This window comes from Copadichromis virginalis, linkage group LG3 (genome assembly GCF_057382275.1).
Source record: "Copadichromis virginalis isolate Kocher_CV1m ecotype Utaka linkage group LG3, C_Virginalis_male_GT1.1, whole genome shotgun sequence".
Classification (NCBI taxonomy): domain Eukaryota; kingdom Metazoa; phylum Chordata; class Actinopteri; order Cichliformes; family Cichlidae; genus Copadichromis; species Copadichromis virginalis.
Genome location: NC_140620.1, coordinates 10608005 through 10615908, shown reverse-complemented (window position 1 = coordinate 10615908; position 7904 = coordinate 10608005). Strand labels below are relative to the sequence as shown.

At 39.2% G+C, this 7904-nt stretch overlaps 1 protein-coding gene across 1 annotated transcript in view; it reads right to left on the bottom strand.

The window, feature by feature from the left end:
• The window catches only part of LOC146712720 (butyrophilin-like protein 2), a 92037-nt gene that overhangs the window by 59747 nt on the left and 24386 nt on the right, over positions 1–7904 (bottom strand). The window lies entirely within an intron of this gene.

The following is a 7904-nucleotide window of genomic DNA, read 5'->3' as shown; positions in this document are numbered from 1 at the left end:
ACTTTAAGCTTTACAAAACTGACAGTAGGATTTTAAGGTTTGTCAAAACATTTTTATACATTTACATCGTTTTGCATTTGAGGTTTCCTTCTTCACACCTGCAGCGAGGATGTGCAGCTGTTTGACTCACTTGTTGTTACAGTCCTGGACCCGTGGCCCAGTGTTTAGATTTTGTATTATTGTTTTTAGGCTGTTTTCTTCTATTGTTCAAGGTTGCTAGTTTTTTGGTGTCTGTTTTGTATTTCCGAGCCTGTGGATTCCTTTGCTCCTTATGTCACTCTGGTCCTGTTTCCTGTTTTACTTTGAAGGTCTTGTCTCATGTTAGTGTATTCTGATTTACTTCCTTGTCTTGTCTAGCCTAATGACTTCCAGCTGTCTGTCCACCTGTTCCTGTACCTGCCAGTGTATTTTAGTCCCTGTCAGTCAGTACTTGTTGTCCTGTTGTTAGCATCATTTCTCCCTCCTGGGTCCATTGTCCTGGGCCCTGTTTCAGGAAGCCGGTTTAGTGCAAACTCTGAGTAAGTATACCCTGAGTTAACGAAAACTCTGGGTTTTCGGTTTCACAAAGCGAGTTTAGATTAATCCTGAGTGAGTTACTATGACGACACACTCCGTGAAGCTAACCTGCCCCCTAGCAGGTTTACTTCAACTAACCCTGACGTTCTCCGCCTCTGTGTCGGAAACCTGACTGTAGGAAGTGTCAGACATGGCGTGCCCCTTCCTTGAAGAGCCAGTAGATGTTGAAGCCCAAATTCTCCGCAGAGCTCTCCGCCGGGAGAGAGTAATTAGAGCGCGTTTGGACATTTTATCATTTCCTGATGATTTTCTGTGTGAACGTTACCGTTTTTCAGCACAATCTATAATTTATTTGAATAACATCCTCAGGCCTAATATTACTCATGTGACACATCGCGGACATTCTCTCAGTTCTGTACATATTATTTGTATTGCACTTCGTTTTTTTGCAAACGGGAGCTTTCTGTATAATATTGGTGAAGCTGAGCACGTTTCCAAGGCTACCGTCTGTCGGTCAGTCAGGAATGTTACAGTTGCACTGAAACGTCTCCTGCACTCGTCTGTGGTGTTCCCCGGTCACAGACCCACAAGATTTATCAAAGAGGGATTCCACAAAACTGCAGGTATCAGGATGAACAAAACTTAATTCATGATGTGGTGATACTTGAACTACTACTTAAATTTTACATTTATTTTCACGGTTCCCAGGCGTGATTGGCTGTATAGATGGCACTCACATTCCAATCATTGCTCCTTCAGTAAATGAAGGAGACTATGTGAACAGGAAGTCTTTCCACAGCATTAATGTACAGGTACATAGTTCCCTGTAGCATTTCAAACTAACAAATTATTTCATTATAGTAATGGATGCTAATTTGTGTTCTCTGCACTGTGAAGATCATATGTGATGCTGCCAACATTATCACAAATGTGGAAGCCAAGTGGCCAGGCTCTGTGAGTGGTGGTGGTGGAGGACCCCCACCTGTTTTTCGGGCCTCCGCTTTTTTTCTAGTGGCTATAACGGGTCACATTTGAGCATACAGAGTAAGCAAATATGTACTTGTAATGTGCTCAGATAATTTCAATAAGTGCTTACAGAAAGAAAATTAATGTAGCCTCTAACTGCAATTGATTTACATCGGACAAACAGACCAAGCACTATGGCTCATAATACAATTACACCATACCTGTTTGGACTATATTTTTATATTTCATTTTTACTTGCTGCCAGGAACGTTTGGGGCCTGTTGGGTTGCACCTGCGCTCACATCACGTCACAAAATAAAATGTATAAAATAAAAAATAAAATAACGTGTTAAATGGGTGGAAATCCCTCGATCAATGTTTAAATTAACACTAACGCATTGACTCTGTCGGCTATGTTTTGCCATGCATGCTCACTTTCTTTTGCAGCTGAGGCTGTGTTACTTTTTTTCTGCAAAATTTGCATGTTATCGGCATATGCTGCCATCAGAATTTCGGCCTCAAGCGCTGTAAAATACATTGACCGCGCCTTCTTTCCCTCCGTCTCCATGGTGACTCGTTTAATCTGTGCTCCACTAATCAGGGCTTTATGTATCCTCGTGCGCGCGCTTAACTTGGGGTTAAAGCAACTCCGCGTTGACTGAACTACTTGTTATCAGCCTTTCTGAAACCGAATATTCCGAGGTGGACAGTTCGGGGTTACTCAACCCTGAGTATCGTTTTTCACTCTGAGTTTTCTAAACCGGCTTCCTGAAATAGGGCCCTGCTGTGTCTTTCCTGATGTTTTCTTGTGTATTTCGGTTCTATCTCCAGTTTAGGTTTTCCGTTTGGTTTTCCTTGGTCAGCAATAAAGCTGCTTTCAAGTTCATGTTTTGCCTCAATGAGTCCACCGTGTGGGTCCTCTTCTCCTGCCTGCACAGCACACACCATGACACTTGTCATTTTTCAAAGACACAACTTTGTTTCTTAGTTTTTTTTCTTTTCTAAAAGTTAAAAAATAGAAAGAAAAATAAAAAAGAAAATTGAATTAAAATTTTTTTATTGAATTGAATAATGAGAAACTTTATATTTAATTCTAATAAATGTTTGTAATTTGAATTTTTAAGTTTGTTCTTAAAAGTTAAAACAAATCTCATATCTAAAGACTTAAATACTTAAATACAACACTGAAATAACCACAAAAAAGTACTGTACCATAAGAAACTGGGAAAAATTCAAAGTACCTAAATCACAAACTGTAAAATATTCATTAAACTAAACAGATCATCTGAGGAAGCTAAGGTGCTGGTCATCAAAAACATGGTGGAGCCCCAAAAATATCAGTCAGCAGCATGATCTAGACTCTAAATGAGTTAAAAAACAACCACACAAATCACTTATGAAACACACTGAAAGGATCAACTCAGCTACATCTGGAAGAAACAGCTGCATCCATCAGACAGAATTGAAAACATTAAACTACAGGGAGTGCAGAATTATTAGGCAAATGAGTATTTTGTCCACACCATCCTCTTCATGCATGTTGTCTTACTCCAAGCTGTATAGGCTCAAAAGCCTACTACCAATTAAGCATATTAGGTGATGTGCATCTCTGTAATGAGAAGGGGTGTGGTCTATTGACATCAACACCCTATATCAGGTGTGTATAATTATTAGGCAACGTCCTTTCCTTTGGCAAAATGGGTCAAAAGAAGGACTTGACAGGCTCAGAAAAGTCAAAAATAGTGAGATATCTTGCAGAGGGATGCAGCAGTCTCAAAATTGCAAAGCTTTTGAAGCGTGATCATCGAACAATCAAGCGTTTCATTCAAAATAGTCAACAGGGTCGCAAGAAGCGTGTGGAAAAACCAAGGCGCCAAATAACTGCCCATGAACTGAGAAAAGTCAAGCGTGCAGCTGCCAAGATGCCACTTGCCACCAGTTTGGCCATATTTCAGAGCTGCAACATCACTGGAGTGCCCAAAAGCACAAGGTGTGCAATACTCAGAGACATGGCCAAGGTAAGAAAGGCTGAAAGACGACCACCACTGAACAAGACACACAAGCTGAAACGTCAAGACTGGGCCAAGCAATATCTCAAGACTGGTTTTTCTAAGGTTTTATGGACTGATGAAATGAGAGTGAGTCTTGATGGGCCAGATGGATGGGCCCGTGGCTGGATTGGTAAAGGGCAGAGAGCTCCAGTCCGACTCAGACGCCAGCAAGGTGGAGGTGGAGTACTGGTTTGGGCTGGTATCATCAAAGATGAGCTTGTGGGGCCTTTTCGGGTTGAGGATGGAGTCAAGCTCAACTCCCAGTCCTACTGCCAGTTTCTGGAAGACACCTTCTTCAAGCAGTGGTACAGGAAGAAGTCTGCATCCTTCAAGAAAAACATGATTTTCATGCAGGACAATGCTCCATCACACACGTCCAAGTACTCCACAGCGTGGCTGGCAAGAAAGGGTATAAAAGAAGAAAAACTAATGACATGGCCTCCTTGTTCACCTGATCTGAACCCCATTGAGAACCTGTGGTCCATCATCAAATGTGAGATTTACAAGGAGGGAAAACAGTACACCTCTCTGAACAGTGTCTGGGAGGCTGTGGTTGCTGCTGCACGCAATGTTGATGGTGAACAGATCAAAACACTGACAGAATCCATGGATGGCAGGCTTTTGAGTGTCCTTGCAAAGAAAGGTGGCTATATTGGTCGCTGATTTGTTTTTGTTTTGTTTTTGAATGTCAGAAATGTATATTTGTGAATGTGGAGATGTTATATTGGTGTCACTGGTAAAAACAAATAATTGAAATGGGTATATATTTGTTTTTTGTTAAGTTGCCTAATAATTATGCACAGTAATAGTCACCTGCACACACAGATATCCCCCTAAAATAGCTCAAACTAAAAACAAACTAAAAACTACTTCCAAAAACATTCAGCTTTGATATTAATGAGTTTTTTGGGTTCATTGAGAACATGGTTGTTGTTCAATAATAAAATGATTCCTCAAAAATACAACTTGCCTAATAATTCTGCACTCCCTGTAAACTGATCACACACAGGAATATCAAATACACCAAGAAAACAGCTTCTTCTCTAATATCAATAATGACTGCTGCTATTATACAGATGAACAAACAGGGGATTCAAATTGAGAATAAATGGTCAGTTTTCCAATTTAACTGTAGAGGTCTATAGATTTTAATCATATCAAGGAATATCTAAACCAGTTTTCATATCCACTCGGTGTCATTGCCTTATCTGACACTTTGATTAATATGGATAAAGGAGCAGACTTTGAACTGGAGGGTTATGAACTCAGGTGTATAATTCAGAGAAATAAAGGTGGAGGAGCAGTGGCCTCAGTATGTGGACAAATGTCTGAAACTGAACGTGGTGATGACAGCGATTGATGATGTGTTAAATGTATAACAGTTTAAACCTAAGTAATAATCTCCAGGTAGTAAAACAACATACTGTGTGAACCTGTTCTCTAAGATTAGCAGAACCACATCACATCCTGCAGATCTCACAGACACGTTTTTATAAATGACATTGAATATAAAACAGGAAGTGGACTTCTCATTAGTGACATCAGTGACCATCTTCCAGTTTCTCCAGTCTGTGATGCCAATTACAACACTAATAATTTGGACAGAAATAAAGATTACAGACAAGTAAGAACAGAGGAAATGATAAATGCTTTAAAAACAAATCAGAATTTTAAACAAAGAAATATGAGTAATGAGTTTTCTATATTTTCAATATCAGTGTTTAAGTGACTCATCAGGAAGTTAGACCGCGGCGAGAAGAGAAACTGTCAGAAAACAACAGAAGTGGAAAAGTGTTAGAAGTAATAATAGTGGGGTAAGAGTGGGAGGCGGAGGAAGGAGGGACAAGACTGGACAACCGTATAAAACACAGTGTACTGACAGTGTTGGGGAGTAGCGGAATACATGTACCGCTGTTACGTATTTAAAATACAACATATGAGTAACTGTATTCCGTTACAGTTACCGTTTAAAACGGTGGTATTTAGAATACAGTTACTTTGTTGAAATAAATGGGTTTCGGTCTTTTCCTGTTTTATTTGTTAGGCTAGGCCCTCTCTATATTTGGTTTCAATTACAATTAAAAACTAAAAAAAAGTTTGAAGAAAAGAACAAATCTTTCCACCGACGATGTTTACATGTTGATTAATGATTTTCTGGATTAAAATGTGAATTGAGGCTTATCTGCTAAAAAATATATAATGATTAAATAAATTACTACTTTTTCTGTGAGTACTCTGTCCTAATAACTTTGAAACAGTAACATCTAGAGCAATATTTTCACCTCCGATTAAATCTTTGTGTTAGCTTTATTTTGATACCAACATTGTTCACACAGAGTTTGTAATTGCAGAGAAATACTCCATTTATTTTGTGCATGTCATTTTCCAGCATGAAGCTCAGCAGGTTAGGGAGTTAGCAGGAAGTTAGCAGGTTAAGGAATTCGCTCACTAGCATTTCTAGCTAGCTCCAAGACTGGAAAGAGTTTTTCCAGTCAGGAGGCTGAACCACCTCAGCTGCTTCCTTTAAATGTGGAGAATTTGCAGCTCTGCTGTTAGTCCCTTGGGAGCAACCACGCACCTGCCTCCTGCTTGAGGGAGAGCCCAGCCACCCTTCAGAGGAAGCTGTGTTCTTTTCTATCAGCAAGCTAATTGTTTTAGTCACTGTCCAGAGCTCAAGGCTGTGAGTAACATAGACCGGATGAAGCTTTGCTTTCATGCTCAGCTCGATCTTCACCACAGCAGATCAACACAGCTGTGTGATGGTGAGCCTGACTACATCCGGCCAGGATCTCTCAGCATCACACACCAGTATAGGTCCTTCCCCATCAGAGGGGTGACTCTCCCTGTTACTATAGCCAGATTTGTCAACTGGGGATTGGGCCATTCCAGTTGACAGGACCTCCACCCTGACCGCAAAGCACCAAAACTGAGTAATTGAGTAATCTATCAATTAACTGAATAATCACACATGAACTACTTTTGTCTGAAGAAACACAGGTCTTTCAAAATGAATTCGTTTCTATTTTAGAAATAACAATGTTTTAAAGTTTAACTAAACCAATATCTGCCCAAAACCCAACTAAACCCAGCGTTGTATTTATGTGTTTGCAAGTTTTAAAGAAAAGATTTTTCTTAAATGCAAAAATATGTAATTAATCTCAAGTACAGTCAAAGTCAAATATAACAAAGCATGAAACATGAATCTTTACTCTGTAAATGTAAAGTCGCTCTTACTTCTCTGTTATTTCTGTCTTGGACAGAAGCCTCTCTTGATTCTCAGGGAACACGTCATTGCATTTGTATTTTGTACAGTGCATTAATTTAAATCATCACATAAACACCACACAGTGAGATTATCTGACTTAAACTGTGGTGTGAGTGCAGATTGATCTGCATTCAGTTTCTTACCATTTATGAGGAGCAGGATCACCAGCAACGTCTTCATCCTCCTGTAAAAAGCTCAAACAAACACAAAGTCCTTTAAATCTGCTGCTGACTGAACAAAGAAAAAAAAACACTCAGCAATTTTTTCTTCAGCTGTAAGCACATAAAGAAAGTTCACTTTTGTTTTTAAGAGGAAGTCAGTCATGTGACATGAAACTGCCCAGTGGGACAGACACTCTTTACAGCCCACAGCTTCCACTTCAGTGCTGACACGAGGCTCATCAGCAGACTGACATGTATTAAATGTCATTTGAACAAAGAACCTTTAAAAACTGCTGCCATGATTAAAATGTTTAAGTTTGATAACCTAAAGCTTCAGCTTGTCTCTATATTTGTGATAAGAACCTATTACTCACATAAATCTTAACTCTGGGCCTCAAACGTAAAGACACAGGGGACTTGGAGCTTATCTAAGCTGTCATAGGCAGAAATCTCTGAAATCATCCATATGTAGGATAGATCTCATATATAAGTTTGAATGTACTGTAATGTTCAGATTTTTCAGAATAATTCCTGGAGAAATATCTGTCTTTTAAAAAGATTTAATTCGCTTTAGCGGGTGAAATTACAATTTACAGCGCTGGAACGTGAACAGACCAAGGATAACCCTCAAGGACAGTCACGCCGAACAAAGCTCTCGAACTTCCAAAGACAGAGTGCCAACTCATATGAGCACAATTGCATTGTAAATAAAACAATTACAACAGGTTTATTTAATAATTGAAATCAAAAATCTCAAATTTTCAACCCCAACAGTACTTAAGGAATTTTGTCCTAGTTTTTAATTGCTTTTAAGGTCCAGTGTCCTCACTGATAACACAGAGTTGACTGTGTTTAATAAGTCTAAGATTAGATTTAGTCTAAGATTAGTTTTAGTCTAAGATTAGTTTTAAGTTTTGCAATTTAAGCTGGACTGTTTGAAACAAC